This window comes from Dermacentor variabilis, chromosome 3 (genome assembly GCF_050947875.1).
Source record: "Dermacentor variabilis isolate Ectoservices chromosome 3, ASM5094787v1, whole genome shotgun sequence".
Lineage (NCBI taxonomy): Eukaryota > Metazoa > Arthropoda > Arachnida > Ixodida > Ixodidae > Dermacentor > Dermacentor variabilis.
The window spans coordinates 25,023,863-25,046,496 of NC_134570.1; the positions used below are offsets into that span (position 1 = coordinate 25,023,863).

The following is a 22,634-nucleotide window of genomic DNA, read 5'->3' on the forward strand; positions in this document are numbered from 1 at the left end:
AGAGGCGAAAAATTAAAGAAGAAAAGATTGGCCTTCACCCTTTCAATCCAAGCAAATGAAGTTAATGTATTGAAACCGTACTTTATAGCGTGAAGTTATTCAATGTGTCTCTCCCTCGATGACAAAGGCCGGGAAGACAATGCACGAAAATGTCAATGCGGGTGCACCGAGTGGCCGCCTTGCTAACACAGTGGTGTTCAACATCAACAACGTTTCATTTGGTGTTGGGAGTTATACGAGTCAGCAAATATCAACGTAATGCGGCGCTGGGCAGCGCCCTCCAGCTAAGTTGTTGCATGTGTCCAAGTAGCCCCGAAATACTTTCTAGGACAATTATCATAATGCCTTAGTGGATAATGTGCCACATCTCCTTATAGCACTGGGAATCCCTAGGCCCTCCATGCTTTCCTTGTATTTGATTGTAGGCGGATTTCTTGGCAGATAATATAATTGAAGAAACCTTTAATTTCGCTTGACTCTTCTTGCGCGCGGGTATTCTTAGGAATCTTAATTGGAAGTTGGCGCCCATGCCTTACGTATATTCTGTTAGCTCTACCTTCTGTGACACAGTGGCCTTGAATAAGTGAGTGATTGACGGTTGTAATGTCAAGAGTGTGTTATTATGGTGTTAGAATGCCTGTAATTGAAGCTGATATGGCGGGAGATGGCGAACTTTAGCGCGCGTCCGGCTTTTACCTTTCACCTCACTCCGCGGGCATGTGTTGGATCGCCCCAGTAGCGCAAGTGCCATTAAAATGTATTATTTTGCTTTGGCGAAAAAAAGTAACCCACCACATGCGTTCGATGTTATTGACTTTCCGCTTAATTCTTTATGCATTTACGAAGGCTTTCACTGAGTGTGTATACCTCCTCAGAAACCACGCACATTGGGCGGATGAAGTATCTTACGGGCGATACCTCCGACACCTGTATAGTAAGCCGGACTGGTCGTTGCAATGAACGACACAAGACATAACTGTAGCAAAACAAAAATACATCAAAATTACTGACGCTTTCAAATCTGCTCCTGTGAACCTCGGGCGCATAGCAATGCGATTCTGCGTGAAAGTCGTGACGCGGTGGCAAGTGACATATGAGAAGCTTTTCGCACCAGATAGGAAGATGGTGGCTGTGCGTTTGACTCGGGGTGTTTTGTTTAGTGCTGACAAAAATACTTTTGTGGCAGACGACAGTACGCCAGCCAGATGGAGTCGAAGAGAAAGGCCACCGCGCATGGACGCGACGCACTACAAGGTTTGTGCCCCGAGTCGCGCGTGACCAGAGGAGCTATTATGCGACGATCACTTCGGCGATGCTATCGCCTTCGCGTGACGTAGCGCTCAACCAGTCAATCAGCTCATCCGATTTCGTACACCCGATTTTGCTCGACCAGCTGATCAGCACGCGCCTGACTGCCTAGGCGATACTGTCGCCAAGAGTGATCATTGCAGAATACGCCCCCAGAGCCCACATTCACAGAATGCTTTTGCGCTAGAATTGCTCGAAAGAGAAAATTCCACCCAATCCTGATGTTGGACATATTATTAGCGAAGGCTACCGGCAAACGGCGAAGAACACTTGCGAACAAGATTTGTGAATTTGGTCATAAATTTGGCCGTGGTATTGCCGAACGTCCGCCGCTGCTGGAGCTCATCTATCGCACGGCTGTCTTCACAAAATATGACAAGTTTTGTAGTGTGCCCCGTCTTTTGCTTCGCTCGTAACCTGAAGTCGTTAAAAACTTTCTTGCTCATTGCTAATAATTTATGTTGAAGAAATATATGTTCCAGGATGGACATGTGTTTACGCATTGTGGATAAATTCTACGCGCCCGCCCGTGGCGTTTGATAGCCTGTGCTTTAAGTTGTCCCACCTCCAACAATGATAGAGAAACGCTCCTTGGTGCAAACGGTCAGCAATGGCATTGACATGAATTAAGTGCCTAAATGGCTTACACAGAAAGCGCCTTGCTACACCTACGGAGCCTGTGGTCCAATTCGCTTAATTAACGGAGGTAATTCCTTTGTTGTATACGCAACGCGTTCACAAAGCGGCATTCTCGCTACACAGGTCTACGGTACTAAGATGATTGTGGCGTGACTAGATAACGGCGAGCGGGGAGCTTCAGCAGCGCCTCTCGACTCGTGTTGCGTGCTCTCGCCCCGAATGCGAATTCATGATTTATTCGCACGCGCGTTCTCAAAGCGCTGAGCGATGGCGCCGACAGCGAGATTCGCCACTTCGTTTCACGTGGCGTGCCCACCGCGCAATCAGTATTCATGTATAAACGCATCAAATCAAGCTGCATGCAAAATTTCTACCTAACTCCTTTTCCTGAGTTAAGCGCTGCGGAGACACGTTTCTATTTACGAGTCCGCGCTAAGTGCATATCGGTGGAAGAGAAAGGAGAGGGTGTGTAGGGACACCAGCTTTGATGATGGATAATGAAAGCAACCTATTTTGTTCGCTGTCGCAGGTGACTGGAAATTCTGGAAGAAAGGAAAAGAAAAAAAACGGGGATCGCGAAAAAGGCGCGATGGAAAATGCATAATGTAAGAGTAAAAGAGGTCGCGGCACTCGAAGGCAAAAAGTGCGCAGCGTCTCGTGCGGCTACCAATAACGACAGCCACCTGCCGTGGCTAGACACTACGCACGTGCCGACAGGCACAAAGCATTTGGCGAAGCCTAAGTTTCGTACACGGGAGAAATGTAGCTGTCGGGTTAGGCTAACTTGCTGGCTAACTGGCACTATACCTACATACAAGATGCGGGCTGTGCGTCTTCGTTTGACCTTTTGCTTTTTGGTGTGCACTGCGCCAAGTTACTCGTGGTGACGAAAAAGAAAGGGACTGTAATGGTCACATCGCAACACGATCACGCCAAGCAAGATTAGCGGAAGAGGGAGCTAAATTATGGGGCTATGCGTGCCAAAACCACGATCTGATTATGAGGCACGCCGTAGTGGAGGAGTCCGGAAATTTGTACCACCTGGGGTTCTTTAACTTGCGGGTAAATCTAAGTACACTGGTGTTTTCGCATTTCACCCCCAGCGAAATGCACCCGCCATGGCCGGGATTTGATCCCGCGACCTCGTGCTTAGCAGCCCAACACCATAGCCACAAAGCAACCACGGCGGATTTAGCTTTGAAGAGAGAGTGAGTGAGAGAGAGCGATTGAAGTATAAGAACGAGAATTGAAATGCGTCCGCCAGTTCACGGTTTTTAATTCATTGTACAATGACAAAGCACAAGCCAAGCTACTCAGCTGACTTGAACTAGCTTGTCATTGCAGATAATGGCGCGAAATTTCACAAAATACGTACGCCGCTTTAACCGAAACGATCGTGATGGGGACTACTGAGCTTTGCATTGCCAACTCCTTCGAAGCTGTATATAACCACCGTTTTTTGGGCAGGTGAGCCTATCTGAAAAGCAATTACTGTTTCCTAAATAGTGTACATACGAGAATAAAAAAAAAAGAATGAGAGAAGATTAAAAATTGTGAGTGGTGTAGGCAGATTAGAGTGTTCCCCGCACTCCGCTCCTCTTTCCCAGCTCGGCGTCTTCCCTCCCGCCGAGAAAGATGAAAGCGGCTGGTCAACGCGCGCGCTCAGCAGTACCGCTCTCGTAGGGCGCAGAGGTTTCGGAAGAGAAAGTAGGGCGCCCGCATAGGTATATAGAAGCAAGGCGCATAAAAAAAAAATCTATACAGCTCGAAGAACGCGCGCGCTCGCGGCTAGGGAAAGGAAGAGGAATGGAGTGCGCTGCACAGAGTTGTTGGGGGTCCTTGAATGGGGATAGGGGGAGGCCACCGCTGGCACGGCTTTTCCCGAGGGAAGGGCAAGCAACGCGAGCGCGCGCGAGGAGCTGACCACTCCATCACGCAGCCGCTTAGTCAGCGCCTTCGGCGAGAGACGCGAGCCCCCCACAACACCCGGCTGGCCGGAGAGGGACTCCGCGGGGACCAGTTTTCGCTACGCGTAACGCTTCGCCGTAACTCACCGCCGCCGAGGAGGAAAGCTCGCTTGAGCACCGTCTCGTGCGGGCGGTGGTGGGGACGTCGCGCGGGTGCGTGGACCCCGCCGGTGTTTACTTGCGCGCCGTCGCCGTTTCACTCCATCCAGCGGTGAGCGAGACAATGCCCGGCGATGCGTGTCAGGCAGGGCTGCCGCTGCTCCGTCGGTCGGCGATACCCGCGGAGCTACACTGAGCAGCTTCGGCTCACGCGTGTGGTGTCACACGCCCCATATGGCGCCTTCTCGTCGTGCTCACTAGTTGCGGTGTCTGTCTTCAGCCGCGTCAGACATAAGTGGGGAAGCACTTTACGTCATGCTATAGCCTCGATGAAACCGTTGACTTCTTGGCAGTTATTTTATGACGTGATTTGAGTAACACAGCCTTGGTGGTCAAAACGAGACTAAGGATGTCGCAGGAAGGTGAAGAGTTGCAATGTTGAACCACAGGTGAAAGAGAAAGCCATATAAACCGTGCCATTCAAAACAACTGTTTTACTGGAAAATACAAGTATACTTGTTGAAACATTGGCACCCGCTATTGATAAACGAAGCGCGCATGAGTTACTTTCTTCTATGCTATAGCTTCCTATTCGTAGCTATGCACGACACTCGAAAGCGACTCTTAGGTCAGTCTTGATTATAGAAGAATTGGTGTGATCCGTTTGCCTTGTACCTCAGTTCAAATTACGAAACCTTGACTTACTGAAATGTTGCGTTTAAAATATCTTCGTACCCATGAAGCCCAGTGAAGGCCAGTAGTTTATTTACAGGGTGCAGCTTGAATATCTGTTCACGGAAATCAGCAAGCGTTGGCCGGAAGCTGCGGAGTTCTCGAGAAATACGTGCTGCTGTTGTTGAAGCCCAATGTGATCGTTCTTTTCGGAATTAATCTGTGGTCGCGATGCACGCGTACAGAATTGCCCAACAGTGCGTTATATTACTCACGCAGGCTTCACAACACCCCGCGAAGGGTCAGCAGGTCGGCATGGGCTTGCGCAAAGGTATTCAGATTAGCAACTCTTCCGATAGTTCTGCAGGGATGTCTAAGAACCTTAATGTAGGATTTAACGGTGGTATTTCTGAGTTATTTCCAAATAAAGCGCGAGCAAACGCCACAAATATATCTTATGCACAATAAAAGATGGAAAACGTTATAGCTCTGCTTTTTCATCGACGACTGTTGTACCGTTGGAGACAAACGTTCTGCCACTGCTACAGACTACGATTCCACCAGTACAAATAGGCTACGTCAGTGATATCACAGTTCATCACCACGATGTTCGGCAGCGCTTCTTAAATTTAGTCAGCCCTTGTTTACGCGGTTGTTAAGTGAAGTTTCTGTCCGGATGTGTATATAGCCGTCTAATCTCAAGCATGTGGACACCTGTTTTTCTTGGTAGGTGCTTCGCAAGTGCGGAGCAAACGTCTACAGTAATATGCTCAGGGCCAACTTACACGAGACATTTATTGGCGCTGGTATGCTAAAATTGGACCCTTGGTGAGGCCAGTTGATTGGAGCGCTGCACATATAAATGCCGTTATTAACAAATGAAACATTATTATAAAGGCCTCGGTATTTTGAAACAGTGAAGATAGATATTTTTATTTTTTGCTGGAAGAGACACCGATGAACGTGCAAGACACTCCCGCAATCTCACTCGCATCTGCCCGCCATTCTTCCGAACGCTATATGAGAAAGCCGGCCAGGCATCGGCGCCCAGCAGCCAACTTGGAGAGAACGCGCATCATAAAAGGACGCGGCGGAAACGCCGTCGGGGTCAGCATGGGTAGCGGAGGAGGCATACCGTTAATGCAGAGGCCCAATCCGCCACTGCAACCAAAGGAGCCCCGAGGCAGGCAGCAGGAAGAAGAACAGCTGGGAACGCTGTAATCATGATCCGGCGGAGCACCCGGCTCGTTCCTCCTAGGGCTCCCGGTTTGTTCCTGCTGGCTTTATCTGGGCGGCTGGCTGATATGTGCGCGCCTCTTCTGACCGGCTGGGCCTCGCTCGCACGATGAGTGTTGTTTCTCTTTCACTCTCGGGCTCGTCTTTTGGTGCGGGAGGGTGCGGCGAACAGAAGGAGGGGAGGGAGAGCGCGCGCGGCGCGGTGCGACCGGATGGTCCGATTGCGAGCGCCGCGTCTTGTTCCGGTCATTGAAAGGAGCGCGCATCATTAGGCCTCTCGTACAGGCCGCGCGAGAGAGGCATAGGTGGTCCCATCGCCGGGCTCTGCGGCTAACCCGTTGTCCGCACGATTGGCTCGGCGGCAGCATCGCGACTGCCGGAGCCGCGGGCGCGCGATAGAGCCCCGACCGGGCCGGGGCTCCATCCCTCCCGCTCCACGTTCGGGACCGGCGCTCTTCTCGATCACCGGCGAGCGCGATCTTCGGCGTCCCTCCATTCGTGCGCTCTCTTTGTTGTGCTGCATCGCAGGGCGTCGTGGCGCCGACTGTGCTCGGTCAAACATCTCCTTCGCGCTCGTCCTGCGAGTGCCTCCTTTGGTCCCGCCTAAGGGGGCACGCTTGTTAATCCTGCAAGACATTTCTTCACGGAGAGAATGAACGGAACTGAGGGCGACGCCTAGAGGACTCTTCAGTTTGACACTACGCGAAGGCCTTGTGAAATCGCTGGCTTCAATTTTTTGAAGGATAATCGTAAGTCCTAAACATGATAATTTAAAAGTTAACGTTGTATTTCCAGTTAAACAGTGGTGTAAATTTTCTGTATAGTGATGCAGCTCGCGACGGCCTCTCAGTGTAAGCACATAGTGAAGGCGTAGTTACGCTTTCTGTCGCGTAAGAATAAAAGCAGGATGAAGAAAAACAACATCGCTAAATAAACGTACGCTGTGTGCAGAGAAAACGTGATGTACGCACAATGAAGACAGCAAAGATAATTACATAAGAACAACGGCGTCTATCGCAAGTCGGTAAAATACCATAGCGACGGGACTCGAAAAACGCAAACATTGCTTAATTAGCATGCAACAGTCATTCATACTCTATGGTCAGCTATAAGCACAAAAAAGAAAAGAGGGAGAGAGAAAGAATCAATAGGTGAAAACATGTGACGCTACTCGATCGGGAGTAATGCCACGTCTGAATTTGAGTGCTTTAATTCTATAGTGCTCTTGCAGCGATTACAGTGATCTATATCAAAACGAACTACGCCAACAGTGTGAATAGAATAAGTACACGTCAGAGAAGGTGACAAGGCGGCGCGATGCAACAATTTCTGCAGTCACACGACCTGTATTTCCCGTGACAACCACACGTTAGTAACGACTGCAGGTGACGACTGCGCGCTATCAGAGACGTTGCGTTCGGTGCCCCAGCGTTGTGCCCTCAGAATTAAATTAATTAAATAATGGGGTTTTACGTACCAAAACCACTTTCTGATTATGAGGCACGCCGTAGTGGAGGACTCCAGAAATTTCGACCACCTGGGGTTCTTTAACGTGCACCTAAATCTAAGTACACGGCTGTTTTCGCAATTCGCCCCCATCGAAATGCGGCCGCCGTGGCCGGGATTCGATCCCGCGACCTCGTGCTCAGCAGCCTAACACCATAGCCACTGAGCAACCTTGGCGGGTTGCCCTCAGAATGGTGAGCGTCACTTTTTAGGCGTGTCGTTACCTTTCACGTCAGTTTGTTCGCGAGGGAGATAATCATATGACCTCGAGCGAATCTGATGTCGGCGTAGCGAGCAACCTATGGGTGATGTCATCGGCGGTATTCGCTTAGATCTGTTGTCTGCTAGGCTTCGCGCAGACTTAGCCGTTTCTTGATTTGATTCCATTTAATTATAATACTGCACTTTCAGTTTAATGTCGACAGGCATTTCTCGTGTTTATTTCGTGGAGTGATTACCTTTAGGGACGATAAAAGCATTTTAAAATCTGCTTTGCATTATAGACTGCAATTTCGGCCAGGGAACCAAACGGCGGTACCACAACGTAGTCGCAAAGTAATCAGTTGCTATTTAATAAACTGCATGTAGCCTACGAATCTGTGTAGTCAAAGCAGTATCCTGTGGGCTCAGACGCAAAATTTCGCAGTGATCTCATCGCATTGTAACGTTCAACAAAGTATGACCCGTTTTCCTTGAACTTCGCTTGAGTTGTTAGGGCCCGGGTGAGGTTTGTGGGGCTACCCAGGTAGCACAAAAGAGATACGTAACGTTTTCGTAGCGTTTATCCAAGACGATAAAAACGGGTTAAAGAAGACACGAATGAGAGAACTTCGGCGGGAAAACGTCGGATATCTCTGCTAATGTCCGGTTTAATTACTTTCTTGAGACGATCTAGAACAGGTCTGCAAGACGTATTCGAAAAGCTGGTCTAGAAATAGGATTGGGAAAGACACAAGTAATCCCTTTGCCAAAACTATTCGTAACCAATTTCTAAACGTTTTTAGGACGTTATCAAAAAGCTGGTCTAGAAGCGGTCTTGAAAGGTTTACGATCATCTGAAGCTAATTTTCGCGGGTGACGGGCGTGATCAGACATCGTTGTTCAAAACACGCGTTTAGTTTCGCCTCACGCGACTGGCCTATGCCGCGCAGACGTCGTCAGCCGCACCCGTTGGCACGGCCTAGGCCAATCGCGTGAGGTGAAACTGATCGGGCGTTTCGAACAACGATCTCCAATCGCGCCCCAGATGAGTAGAAGCGTCGGTGTTGACTGTAAGAGCCATGGCGCAGTGCCAAGCACTGTTCCCCGCATGGCCGGCGCATCGTCTACCAAGTCGCACGAAAATGAGCCTGTTAGGAATAATAAATCCTTAATACCGCCTTTAGTAAGCTACGATGCTTACAACCACAATGGGAATGACATCCTGCAAAGAACAAATGGCCACGTCTTGGCAGGTGGCCAGACCAAGCCCTTCATGCCAAGAGTGCATGAAATGAGAACATTGTGACAAAGCAAGAACACTTTATTAAAATGTAATGCTTATGCAAGGTTCGAACAAACTGTGTGAGAAATGCAAATAGAAATAAAAGTACATCAACAATGACAAAAGTCGCAGAAAGGATTCGTAATGAACTCGAAAGTGAACATTCACTAGCACATAAACAAAATTCCAAGTACACATACAAAAATGAACAGAAAAACCTGGAGTGTACTAAAGTGTCTAATTTATCATAGTAAAGTGCGCGTGCTATTAGATGGACTAGAGTTATGCAGAAGTGACACCGGAGCGAATGGAAGAAGTAGACTGAAAAATGCAAGAGTATGAATTGGATGGTAACTGCCTCCAAGCAATGTTACCAATCATCTAGAAGCTTGAAAAGAGCACAAAAAAAAAATACCACCGCATACCATCATAAAACAATCCTGTGACAGAAATAAAAAAAATGGGAACAATGCAAAATTGGAAATATTTCCTTTAGGATATATCAAAGAAGGTAATGGCGAGAAAAATAACCATACAACAAAAAAGCAATAAAGTGAAATTAGTACAGAATACTCAAACGGGGGATTCAGTGTAACAAGTGAACACTACTGTAGTACAGCGAACGATGAGACAGTAATGCTGCATCTTGCCACTCCAGAACGTGAGAAATGAATATGCAAGCCTCATATTAGAAACCCACATAAACATGGAAATAAAATGGAATGCACTGGAAGCTGCATTTGTGTAACAAAGGAAGCAATGGTCATAATAAATAGTAAGTGTTTTATCTAAAAAGCCCTTTACAAGAGGCAAAGTTGTACCTCTCTGGCAAAAATAAAGTTGCAACGAATAATTTGCAAACCAGCAAATACATTAATTAGCACACTGACATGTCACACTTTGCGCACATCTCCAGTCTCCTAAAGTAAAAAAAAGCACTCTGAATGAGAAAAAACGTTTAACACATGTAGCCCAGAGCAAATTCTTTGCCAGTTCACTCACACTTTCACATCCAAAAACATTTGCCACAAAGTCCAGGCACAGTTCCACTGATGTTTACCAATTCACCCCCACTTTCACGTCCAAAAATATTTGGCACACAGTCCAGGCAGAGCTTCATAGATAAACAGCTTGAGAGCACCCTATTGATTATTGTGCAGTCCCGCTGCTAGAAATAGAACTGCCGCACATGCTGGTAGTGGTTTCAATCTAGACACACTTGCTGCCCTGGACAGGTATGTTCAGATATCTGCACTGGTGCTCCATTTTGTCGAAGTAGACACATTGATGCACTACGCTGGTAATTGAAATGTTTTGAATGCACAAGTATTGGCTTCACCAGAGAGACTTGCCCACATACCACCACTGGCATATATATGCACTTGCTCTTCACTCAGTAGCATTGAACTTAAAGTGTTCCCTATGTGGGAGCCATGTGTAAAACCGGTGCCACACGACCACTCTCGATCGCGATCAAGCCCGATCCGGATCGAAATTATCGATGCGACTGGCTCACTCTCGTAGCTTGCGCAGAGGAGCCATCACGACCGAGAAATTCGATTTGTAACGGACTGGATAGCGGCTAAAAGAGCCCCGTGTGAAACCGGTATCAAATAATGCACAGACGTACGCTAGGAAAATGTGTTGCACAAGGACAAAGAACTGCGACATGCCCTGTTGTGCGAAGCGCGCGAACAGAACACATGTATATATATATTAAAAAAAACTGCGAGAGCGCTTCGCGAACTCCATGCGCACACATGGCACCCGCACGAACTCGGCAGGCCGCCGTAAAGCGCGAAGGGCGCACAGCGTACATTCCGACACATGTCCCAAACTGCAAACAATCGTACTACCTAAAGCATACAAGTTATTTTATACCAAGGGCATACTCGACTCACGTATGCAGTATGCACAAGCGAGTTATGCAGCGTACATGCTGTATCCATTCGCCAAATAGTAAAATTGATAACAAGCACAAAGCTACAAGGGACTCAATACATTACTACCATTTGAGGCGTCAAATAAAATCGAATTTGGCCGTTTCATATATTGGACAGAATATATGGACACATGTGGTACCCGGTAATACCATGAAATACCCATCACGTGGGTAAAGGGGGCGAAAACACAATCGAGAACCTGAAGCGCAAACGATAAAAGCACGGTATGGTGCACGCAAAATTCTGTCAGTGCGCTGTAGCGCGAGGGAAGAAAATAGGGCGAGCACTTGACCTCACCTTTTGGGATACCGCACTAGTAGTGAATCATTAAAAAAAGCCTGTTTGAATCAGTTCCCTTGTCTGCAACACTCTTGCTAAACGGGAGACTAAAATACCACGATGATGGCTCTATTGCGGAGATCGGCAAGGTGCGCACAGACAGAAATTTTGCCGCCTTTCTTCGCGTTCTGCAAAATGCTTTCTTGTTAGGATCACGCATAGCGGCCGACCCCGACGCTAGGGACACACAGGCACGATTTCGTCCCTCTAACTTTCGTCCTTATACTGCCCTTAACGCCTTAATTACAGCGTCAGTGAAAAGGCGCCTCACATAACATGACAATGAACTTGAAGAGCTGCTGAGTGCCCTCCACTCCGCGCCCTCCAATTGAAAACACTACTGATTTCCAAATTAAACTACACAAACAGATCGCACAACCCCAACTAATCACAGAACGTCGTTTTCTTGACGGCAAAACCCTGCAACACTTACATGACAAAGGGCAGCGGCAGCACATTCAGAACAGCCGCTATCATACCACAGCGCAATGCAAGTGCGATAACGTTATTATGCCCGTCTCAAACAGATCGCACAACCCAAACTAATCACAGAATGTCGTTTTCTTGACAGCAAAGCACTGCAATACTTACATGACAAAGGGCAGCGGCAGCACATTCAGAACAGTCGCAAACAGGCCATAGTGCCATGCGAGTGCGATAACGTAACTATGCCCGGCTTCACGAATAACGTGGCCGCCTTGATCACATAACAATTGAAAACACTACTGATTTCCAAATTAAAACCACACAAACATATCGCACAACCCAAACTGATCACAGAATATCGTTTTCTTGACAGCAAAACACTGCAACACTTACATAGCAAAGGGCAGCGGCAGCACGTTCAGAACAGCCGCAAACACACCACAGCGCAATGCGAGTGCGGTGACGCGACGACGCCATGACGACGCGACTATGCCCCGGCTCGCCCGGCTGCCCGGCATCACGAATCACGTGGCCACCTTGGTCACATAATTTGACGACGGTATCGCCACCTTGCGCAAGGTTGGATCGCGTTGATGGGTTGTTGAATATTGTAGAAGCCGCTAAAGAGGCTGACGCGCCGTGGCGTGGCGGTGGCGTTTTGAGTCGCTTGCAAAACGTATTCACCCCTCGTTTTTAAGCTGTCTGGTTTCCAACGTTATCAAAACGTATTCACCCTTCGTTTTTAAGCTATCTTGTTTGGAACGTCTTTGATGCGTCGATTTTGGTCAAAAATCCGTTTCAGACGTTGAATCCCTTAATACGACGTTTTCAAGACTTTGTGTGCTACCTGGGTACTCGCAAACCGCTACGACTACAAACGTTTTTAGGTTATGAATACTCCGCATCGTACCTTTTATGCTCATAGCACATCTAACTTGTCATTGTCAAGTTTTTAAAAGGTACATGTATTACGCACTTATACAGCTACGGATTTCAAGACTCTTCATGTTAAATCGACACTTCGTGTCTCATTGTCAAGTCGTTGCCATGTGTCTGGCGCCCTTTGGCCAGAACGCGCATTTGCAACATAGGGAAACCCAATCATCATCGTCATCATCAATAGAAGATCTCAGTATTTGGCTGACATGAGCTCACTGTCGCGAAGTAAACGTGCCGAGCACTTCCGTGCTGTATAGTCTTCAAATACATTTTATGCAAGCTTTCTGTAATACAGCACCTCATAGAATCGTCAGCCTGCAAAATGAAAGCGAATCTTTGATTTTAACCTCAGGCGGCTGTTTCTTCCGTACATTTCACTTTTTAAAGCGTTCAGACTACTGACAAAAGACTACATCATCACTGCAATAATAAATACAGCCTGTTCGATCAGAAATAAACTGACGAACACTGCATTGCTTGCTTTGCTACTTTCTTAAAGTCATGACTCCTCCCCCCCCCCCCCCCCTTCCCCAAAGTGCGCCGCTCAGGAATTTCCGCTTCTGGCCGAATCAGCGCGCGCTCGGGAATTCCAGATTGTGTGTGGCGGGCCAGCAGCTAGGGTCTGTGCCAATATTCAAAACTTTTGAATAACGAATCAAATAGCACACTATTCTATTGGGTCTTTGAATTGAATACTTATCATTCGTAAATAAGAATATTTTTCCAATACTTTTCAAATATTTGAAAACGTCAACTGTGTGCAAACAAGCATAAAATTGGAGCAAAAGTACGTTACACTTTCACCCCCTCGGGCATAGACATAAAACATGAGAACTTGCGTAGCGGAGCAAGCTGCGGCACTTAGTTTGGCGTACTTTACAGCTTTTCCAACGATAATTCGCATTCTTTGAAAAGCCCTGTGCTTGCGAAGAACCTACTTGTTTTTTTTTCGAATGCTCTATTTGTACTTTTAATAAACAACGCTTCATAACGTACTATGTAATGACAAAAACTTGCTGAAATTAAGAATACTGGGATGTGAACATCGTTTTATGTTAATTGTTCGACAACTATTCGATAAGTCATGACGTCGTAGTCCCGGGGAGGTATTCTGAAAGAGTCCAGCTTGTGGACATGTCCATTTCAACTGCTGTAACTGTGACTGCGCTAAGCTGCGCATCCGCGGCAGTGAGGTGTCACAGCCAATCAGCACTTCAGCAGCAGACGAAATGGACATGTCCACAAGGGGGACTCTAACAGAATGCCTACCCCGCCCTCACCGCGAACCATCGCGAGTGGAGCGCCACCGCTGACAACCGGTTCGGAGGGAAAAGGAGTGAGGCGTACGGACGACAGAACAGGTGAATGCGCTCGCGCAAATGGCGCGAAGAATCCCCATATTTCCACTTCCTCCTCTCCTTAATTGGCCTCTTACCAGTTTGGCGAAGAAGCTGGCAGGGGCTAATGCAGCAAAGACAATTGAGCCGTTCATGCACTAGCTAACTGCTACCTTAGCCCAGCAAGTATTATAAACATTGCGTTCTGATAACGAATACACTTTCATGCACACTATATACCAAAAAAGACACAGACACAAAAAAATACAAGGATACTGAAAAAAAAACATGACGCTCTACAATACAAGAAAAAATGACGCCGTGAAAGGGGGGAAGAAACATTAATAATAAAGTCTGCTGCTAGCGTGGGACAGTGTCCAGGGTGCGAAGAGCGCATAAAGTTCTGTGGCTAGGGCGGTGGCCCAAGTCGCGAGAGTTGTGAGCATAGGCTTGATTGCGGGCCACTTAACACAGGAACGCGGTCACCGTTGGTCCATCGAAGTTGTTGGCAAGACAGATAAGTGACGCTTTCGTGGTTGTGGTGGTCGCGAACTCCAACCAGATGGGCCAGGTCAGCTGGCCACGCCGCCGTAGCCAGGATGAATGGGCAGCCATGTCATTGGCTGCAAAGTGTTCGCACGGCAGCGGCGACTGCAGAGAGCCGAGCTCTTGGCTTGACTTCATAGGGTCAGTTATCCCGTCCACAATCGGTGCCCACGGCGATCCGATGGAGTTGGTGCGGCGTCTTCTTGTTGCTTCAACGAGCAACAGGCCCCACTCACGCTCGCACGCCCACTCGCACACACATTCCTCGTGGTACCCTCCATGGCCGCGCATCACTCCTCACCGTCCTCCATGCCGCCCGTCGTCCACAACGCGCCGTGCCATGGCAGACGCAAAGCGTCGCCCTCCCCGCGCCAGCGAGTCAAAGGGACCATTGTGCTCACCGCGCTTCACGACCGCGCCAATTACCGATAATGGAATGCATCATGTAACCGCACAAAAACAAGGGACAAAGAAGGAACACACAGGACAGGCGCGGAACTTCAACTAAGGTTTACTCCGGGAAATCTCACATTTATACAAGTATCGTAATCATACTTGCTAATCATACTTGTGAGATTTCCCGGAGTAAACCTTAGTTGAAGTTCCGCGCCTGTCCTGTGTGTTCCTTCTTTGTCCCTTGTTTTTGTGCGGTTACATGATGCATTCTATTAACGACCACCAACTCGCCCGCTTATCCCTGTTAAATATGCCAATTACCGACCCCTTTCTTGGCAAAAAAAAAAAAAATGAAAAGAAAAGCGAATAGAAAAAGAAGTCAAGAAGAAATGCTCAAATTATACGTACAAATACAAAATTAATTTAACTATACAGCTGTACAGGAGAAAATTAAACACACTTAGAATATTCAAGCAGTAATTACACTCAGCGTGCGTACTAAAAAAAAGAAAAAAAGATCACACTGCTACAACACACTGCCAACATCTAGCAGAACGCTGGGTGGGGCCAGGTTCTTTTCGTGCACTGGCCGTAAAGAAGCTAGCCCATTGAGGCTAAACAATATTACTGCGAACCTTCGGTGCCCGAAAGAGTCCGCCGTCAGGCACGAAATCACACATGTGACCGCTTCCTCAGGTTGTACCAGTGCGTGGTCCGAGTGCGGTCCTTCGCCCCGGGTGTGCCCTGTTGCTTTCGGGTGGTGCCACTGGGCACCGGCGCGAGCTCATGGGACCGTGACGCAAAGACCTTCAGGTCGGTGATATGGGCACGGCTTTTTCCCGAAGGGGGATCCTTCAGCAAGTGCGCGAGCGGAGACCAAACTTTCTCTACTCGGTATAGGACCAAGCCACTTAGGAGCGAGCGAGGCTGAGAACCCCTTGCTCGCGTCGCTAAGAGCCTGGTTGCGCTTCAGGACTAGATCACCCACCTTAAATGAAAGACTGCGATGCTTCCGGTCGTACTGAGTTTACTGCTGGGCCTTGGCGGAAGTCAAACTCTGTCTTGCTCTGCAGAGAGTTCGACAACGCTTCTCCCGAAGTGGCGATGTGTAACATTTACATATGTCTATTTTTGCGTCTGTTTTAGCCGGCCTATTTTTGTCCAGTACTGTCTCTGTCTGTTTCTTCTTCTCATTTGTTTCTTTTAGTAGCGTTTGCATAAGAGAGATGCAGTAGCGGGCATCACCCATGATGTCATAAAGGAAAAATACCTTCTTGATAAAAGATAAATAAAACCTCTCAACCCTGGACGACCCAGCAAGCCTGCGAGGCGGCGAAGAGGCAACACCTCGATGTCCCCACGTGGGAGGCCTAGGCCCTGCCACCACCTCTTGCTGGTTTCAATAAAGTTTATTCAATCAGTCAGTCATTGACCCGCTAGAAATATATTTTTCTTTACTCATCAAGAAACATTACTCATCATGACATCAAGCTCTAATTTTTACAACGTTAAAGTCTTGAACAGGTAATCGTCATAATCGTATAATGATTCGTCGGGTGTATTTCAGTAGCGCACAATGTTGCGCAGGTAATTAACCAAATAAAACAGCGGTTCGCTTATTTAGATAATCAATTTAGATGGTTTAGACATATTTTGTTTAATCTTCTATGGCTATCAACAGCGGATTTCACAACTGTCACAACTGCCGATTGTTCGTTGTTCTGAGAACTCCAAAACTGCATTTACTGCTTTATTCGTTGCAAATACGCAGCTAGTTTTTCTTACTGCACTTTATTGCAGGTCGTAAATGTTATTACCGGGATTTTATGTAATAGCAAAGTGCGAGGTTCGTTGCGGAAGCTAATAAACCTCCCAAGGATGAAACGTGATAACGTCCCATTTTTTATGTATTTTTCTCGGAACTAAGATAGTAGTTTTAGCGGTCGTATAAAGTGGTAAACGTTCGCTTACTAACTAAATTAACGATAGAATATGTAAGCGTGACTGAATGAGGACGTTGGAAGAAACAGACACACATAGAGAGCGCTGTCTTTGTGTATATACTTCTTTCTACGTCCTTGTTCAGTCGCGCTTACATATTCTATGATGGAGCCAGACCAACTAGCCCTACAGCGAGTTTTAATTAAATTAACAAGCATCGTGTCATGCGCGCAAAGGAAAACGTGAACTCATCTCGTTCAATGAGCGCGGAAACTTGCTCTCAAAATGCTGAAGTGACGAATCGCAGAAGCAGCAAGCGAATTGACCTTCGTGCATCTCTCGCTTCAGTGAGAACGAAACGTCGAAGGTACAGTGCACAAGAAGCTACCGGCGCTACGCGCACTCTGTAAACATTGCAGATCGCTCTGAAGATGAGGCCCGCGTGGGCGCGCACTTTGGCCACGGCACAGATTGCTTTGAAGACACACGAGCGCCGGCCACGCGTCCCTGCGCCGGCACCACCACACCACCACCACCACCACCACCATGGTTACTCCCCCTGCAGGGCAAAGGCCTCTCCCATACTTCTTCAAGTACCCCGGTTATGTACTAATTGTGGCCTTGTTGTCCCTGCAAACTTCTTAATCTCATCCGCCCACCTAAATCTCTGCCGTCCCCTGCTACGCGTCCCTTCCCTTGGAATCCAGTCCGTAACCCTTAATGACCATCGGTTATCTTCCCTCCTCATTACATGTCCTGCCCATGCCCCATTTCTTTTTCTTGATTTCAACTAAGATGCCATTAACTCGCATTTGTTCCCTCACCCAATCTGCTCTTTTCTTATCCCTAAATGTTACACCCGTCATTCTTCTTTCCATAGCTCGTTGCGTCGTCCTCAATTTAAGTAGAACCCTTTTCGTAAGCCTCCAGGTTTCCGCCCCGTACGGGAGTACTGGTAAGACACAGCTGTTATATACTTTTCTCTTGAGGCATAATGGCAACCTCCTGTTCATGATCTGAGAATGCCTGCCAAGCGCTCCTCAGCCCATTCTTATTCTTCTGATTATTTCATTCTTATGATTAGTATACGCGGTCACTACCGGACCTAAGTAGATGTATTCCCTTACCACTTCCAGTGCCTCGCTACCTACCGTAAACTGCTGTTCTCTTCCGAGGCTGTTAAACATTACTTTAGTTTTCTGCAGATTAATTTTTAGACCCACCCTTCTGCTTTGCCTTTCAAGGTCAGGGAGCATGCATTGCAGTTGGTCCCCTGAGTTACTAAGCAAGGCAATATCATCAGCGAATCGCAAGTTACTAAGGTATTCTCCATTAACTCTTATCCCCAATAATTCCCAATCAAGGTCTCTGAACACCTACTGTAAACACGCTGTGAATAGCATTGGAGAGATCGTATCTCCCTGCCTGACGCCTTTCTTTATTGGGATTTTGTTGCTTTCTTTATGGAGGACTACGGTGGCTGTGGAGCCGCTACAGATATCTTTCAGTATATGGCGAACGCGTCCCTACGGCGTTCACCAAAGGCGTGTACTACGGCTTCCGCCAACCACGGCGTGTACTACAGCGTTGTGCACGTATTACCGTGTCAAACGCCGTAGTAGACGCTGTGGTTGTCTCCACACTGTACGGAGTGGCAGCCGAGGAGGAAATCGAAACACCCAAGCAGGCGCCGGAGAAGAACGCCTCTCCTCCCTCGCCTGACACCCCTGCCTCACGCGCCACAGAAGAGAGCACGCCTCCGGTCCGTGTTCCTCGCTCGCGCACGCGAGATTGAACCGAGTTCACCGGCTCACCCTAGCACGCTCTCACTCGCACATACAGCATACGGCGCGCGGCGACGGTTCTATCGTCCTTGGACTTTACACAGAACATCACGGCGACGGCAACGGCAACGCCGATGGCAGAAATGAGCCTGAATTGTCCCTATAATTGCTATCGCAATAATAACCTTCATGGAGCAAGGAATGGGATATGCTATTAGAATCAATAACCGCGCATGAAATCACCAGCAAGCAGGCGTTGCTCAAGCTTCCTAACACCACTTGTTGAGCGGGAAAGCTCAGCGCGCTAGCACGTTATCTTGGAATTCGGTGGACGTTATCAACCAGTACCTCTGTTACCTGGATAGCCATATAAAGCTCCACCTTCCGCATGACGTACTCTGAGATAATGTAACTCTCATATGTCGCCTATGGCCTGGCGTGTAGGATTACGCAATTGCCTACACCTTCTTCATCGGAATGGCGAGAAGTACCCAATGATAAGTTTGTTGGTGCAAAGAGACAATTGTGAACCTTTTGTGTGAGTGTCCTCGTTTCAGCGGACAAAGAAAAGGGCTCTGCGATACGTTCGACAAGCTTGACAAGCGTCCCCTAACGGAAAAAACAATTCTGGGACCCCGGTCCCAACCGACTTGAGCACTAGTTTTTTAAAAAAGCACTAGTGATTTTTTTTGAAGTCACCGGAACCGACTGGAAAACTTTAGTCGTTTTCAGTCGCCTTCTTCATGGTTATGCGGGCAGATTATCTTATATATTTTCTTCTCTTTCCTAGTACAGAATAGATAACCGGAAAGCTACTCTGGGGAACATCTCAAACTCTCTGCCTTTCATCTTTTCTCTCTCTTCTTAGCTATGGCGTCAAACGTTATTTATTTATTTATTGCCCCAATGACTATGAGAGCACTTCATCGGTATTGTGATGGTGTTGTGACTGCAAGCACGAGTTAAGTCAAGGCCACCGCGATAGTAGAACACTCCTTCTATCGACATTCACGCCCTTGAGCTCGTAATGTAATTTGTGGCCATGCCTTACTTCTCATCGCCGTATTTTCGTAACAAAATTATTGGCAAACGTAAAACCGTGCTTCTGCGTTATTTCCACCTCCTCTTAGGAGACGGGCGTTAAGTTTATATTTAGCAGACGGTCACATAGTATGCAGTTACTTTCTTTACAAGCTCTGCTAATTTTCCGTGATAGCGTGGGCAAAGCCTCGTAAAAGACACTGTACACAGTAACTTTGCTCTCACCAAGTAACGGTACTTGTTACATTGTGAGGAGGAGTTTTGTCTTTGGCAACGAAATAATGCGGTCGCTCACCAGCCAACGGCGAATAGCGGAAGCAAATGAAGTTAGAGCGGCTCTCGCTTTGATGCTTGTTTTCCTTTCCACAGTGTGCTTCTGCGGGATATCTTAGGTTCTTGTTAACGAGCTCGGCGACAGAAGCATAGCGATCGTTTCGCCTCCCAAGAATTTATTTCCAACTTGTAGCTCCGCTGCGCGTGCATGTACGTTTATATGACGATTCATATATACTGCAAAATTGAGGGTACATTTTAGCAGTTTTTCGAAAGGGGGCCAGCCGCTCTCAGGAGACCTTGCATTTCCACACACAGTTCATGGAAAGTAGGACGTCGCAATGTTCCCTTTCACTCTCTCTTTTTTCTCTGTCTCCCTCCCTAACAGCTCCTCGTGTAACGTAGCAAATAGAACGTTCGTCTGGTAGACCTTCTTGCTCTTCTTTTTCTCTCTTTCTCCCCCCCCCCCTCCCCCACCATGAAAAGCACTGCGTTCGCAACCTCGTTTGCCTTTGTTTACTAGGATCGTCATCTGAGATAGTTGTGGGACGGTTCACACTTGGCGGAAAAGCGCACGCAAGCCAAGACATGGGAAGATTACACAACTGTCTGCTCTCAAGAAATTATTGTTTAGCATGGTGGAGGTAGGGATGTCAGCTACACTTGCGCCCCGTTTGCTACCTCTCATAAGAAAAGAATGAAGAGCGGACAAGGATTAGAATAAGAAGTGAATTCGTGGCCATAATATGAACATGCTTGCATGCTGTGCCGATATCGAGCCCTAGCTACGGACATGTATATCTTGAGCGGAGGCACCACACCTACGTAACTATTTCTCCTGCTGCGCGATAGACGAACAACTTTAGGAACAAATTTTTAAGCAGTTTTTGAAGCTTACGTCACGTGAGAACGCCCGCTTTGGGTATACTTGACGCGCGCCTGAAACACAACAACGTGTTTACGTGTTCTCGAGACCAGACGATGCGAATGCTTCGACCCGGTATTCACACACGCGATGGATACGCGCATGCCCGACGGATTTGGCATCTCCGGCCCTCGACTTAGCTCGCAGAGCCCGGCTATTCAATTCATTTCCGAGCGGTGTGACAAACATGCGATGTCCGATGCGTGCGGCCTAATTGATGCCCAAGTCAAAGCGTGGTTTTGGCGAACCGGACGTTTTGGGAAGTTCGGCATCAAATCCTAGGGGCTTCGCGTTGCAAATCCATCATTAATTACTGGTCCAGAACGCGCTCGCCTGTCAACCATCGCACGGCAAAGCCCACGGCCCCGTGTCTGATACATGGGTGGGCGACGCGCCATGTAGGCATCGCTGGCAGCGCTAGTTCCGGAACGCTGCGTAGATTACGATGCCGCCGCGTGTGTGTACTTATGGCGAGGAATACTTCCACGAAGTTGGTGTTTCCGCGATGCGGGGCTTAGGTTCGAAGCCTGTCGCCTGTCTTTTGCTCGTAATGTATGCATCTTGACGTATCTGGTGCTTCTCCGTACTTTCGCGACCGTTCGTTTGACTCTTCTTCTACTACTTCCTTTTTTTTTCCGATTTGAAGTCCGCTCTCGCATCTCCTCGTTGATATCGGCGTTCGATAATCTGTATACGGAGCCTAGCGAAGCAGAACTCCATCTCGTGTCGTCATTTATCTGAAGCTTTCGACCAGTGTGCTATTTTGTCTTTATCAAAGGAATCAGCTCTTGCTTTCGGTAAGCATTTCTTTTAAGCAATACCTATGTACTTGCGCCCACCCCTTTCCCTCCAATCAGGTTTCCAGCAAATGAAGGTAACCATTCTGTATCTGCAAAACTGCCTTGTTTGTCTTTTTTTTTTCATGAGCCCTCGGACCCGCCTCCCCCCCCCCCCCCCCCGCAAAAAAAAACAACAACGAAAAAATGCGATCTCTGTTTTGTAATTTGGCAAGTAATTGATCAGTTTCACCGTGCGATTAGCGCCTGTGCTGGTCTGTGTGTGAAATTATCGCTAATTTTAATGTCTTAATATTTCTGTTTTGAGTTATAAGACGCTTATTATTTCATTTACTGTCATATGTAAAGTGTAACTGAAACTGAAAAAAAAAGAAGAAATGCCGTTGGTTGCTTTCAGCGTAGAATTAGGGGCTAAGGGTTTGTCTTTAGTACGTGTCAGCGGATAAAATAAAGGAGCGTCAGTTTTATCAGTTCCTTGCTCAAAAACGAACAAGCCTCGTAGCTTTTTCCCACATTTATCATGCTCGACATATCCGTCAATACTTATTTTACTTCACTTTGTCATCGATGCATATTGCAGAGTAGCGAGTTCAAAGGAGGCCATCAACGCCACTGAGCATCCGCTGCGGGTACATAGTGCTGTTGTCTTTGCCTTGTGTATCTTATGTCCGTGTGTGTATAGGACTTTGTGCTGCGGATTTCTGACCCTATGACGTTGTTTCTTTTTTCTTTTCTTACTACATACGTTTTATGTTGTTGTTTCTGCTATACGAAAAGGAGCAGCCGTCACCATCTATAGGGTGACTACATCGGTTCTTTTATTTTCATTTCAATGTAAAACAAAACAAAGCTATTCGAGCTACGCTAAAGCCTGCCGTCTTGAGTGACAGTCAGTAGTCGTGCCGACCATAATCTTCTTCACTCTCTCCTTCTACCCCTTCGTTTCTTTCATGCGTGTACAGATAGGGTAACAAGTCTTATATTTATATATATATTGTACCGGAGCGCTTCGGCGCCAGTTCTGTGCCAGTATAGAG

General features: G+C 47.5%; 1 protein-coding gene across 1 annotated transcript in view; it reads left to right on the top strand.

Annotated features, from left to right (window-relative positions):
- LOC142573915 (lachesin-like) overlaps nt 1-22,634 on the top strand; it is a 141,238-nt gene that overhangs the window by 7,461 nt on the left and 111,143 nt on the right. The window lies entirely within an intron of this gene.